Consider the following 1,373-nt stretch of genomic DNA (forward strand, 5'->3'; position numbering starts at 1 on the left):
CCGCGTTCATGGTCCGTGCCTGACATCTTCTGGTGGCATTTCCATACTACACAGTAGCCTGTACGGCAATTAACGAGAAACATTATAGGGCCCTAGAGTTTAAAAAAAAAACCAAAAACATAACTGCTTTTGTGAAATTGTCATACTAAGGTTTCATAACCCTCAGAATTATTGTCGTTGTCTTCTGCTTATTTACATATGCAAAATCTCACACAAATTCTGTATTTGCAGTTATTCCTCTAAGTTTCCCTTGCAGAGTTCTTGATTTTGATGACTTTTTTTTAAAAAAGAGGGAGGGGGGAAGCATTTTTTAAAACGCGTATCAAATACGTAAGATGCATTTTAACTGTTTTGTGAAGTCTAATAAATTTTTAAAATGCATTTGGCATCTAACTTGCAGCTTTGGGACTTCTGTCACATAACAGCAAAGCCGCATAACAGTACAGGCTTTAGACTCTCATAAATTTCATTTCCTTAAGTAAAGCTTAAAGCAATGTTTTTTTGGATGCTAGAGCACTGCTTCTCATATTTCCCAGGAATTTACTGAGGTGCTGTGCGTATGTATATACGAAGCAGTGGGAAGATAGGTATGTGTTTAATTTAAAAGAAGCTGATGGTTTTGTTTACAGGAATTACATCTAGTCCTTCGTCTCCCTTCCTCTCCGCATTCCTTTCATTCAGAGGCTCAGACTGTTTACATGGTCCACTTCCCTGGCGTTATGCTAAACCCTGGAAAGAAAGACATTTTTCCAAAGAGGTCTGCTTGGGAAACTCCCCCCAGATGAATGGTCTGTGTGGAGAGCTGGTGGGAATTTAAAGCCTGAAACTGCCAGCATTAGCGTGGGGTATTTGGCAGCAGTCCTGAAACAAGGGCTGCTGCTCTTGCTCCAAATGCCTGCTTACTTCTTAAGGTGGCCGAGGATGTGGCGTCCTGGGCCTGGGACATGCCGTAGCCACTTGCTAGCTGTGTTCATTCCTTGAATTTCTTTAAAGAAGCTCAGTGTCCAGATGGAGATTGGTGATGAGTGGCGTCCCGCAGGGGTCCGTATTGGGACCGGTACTGCTTAATATCTTCATCAATGACATAGACAGTGGGATCGAGTGAACCCTCAGCAACTTTGCAGATGACACCAAGCTGAGGTGCGGTCGACACACCAGAGGGATGGGATGCCATCCAGAGGGACCTGGACAAGCTTGAGAAGTGGGCCTGTGTGAACCTCATGAGGTTTAACAAGGCCAAGTGCAAGGTCCTGCACCTGGGTCGGGGCAACCCCCTCTATCAATCCACGCTGGGGGATGAAGGGATTGAGAGCAGCCCTGCCGAGAAGGACTTGGGGGTACTGGTGGATGAAAAGCTGGACATGAGCTGGCAA

This window comes from Aptenodytes forsteri, unplaced genomic scaffold (genome assembly GCF_000699145.1).
Source record: "Aptenodytes forsteri isolate BGI_AS27 unplaced genomic scaffold, ASM69914v1 Scaffold71, whole genome shotgun sequence".
Taxonomy (NCBI): domain Eukaryota; kingdom Metazoa; phylum Chordata; class Aves; order Sphenisciformes; family Spheniscidae; genus Aptenodytes; species Aptenodytes forsteri.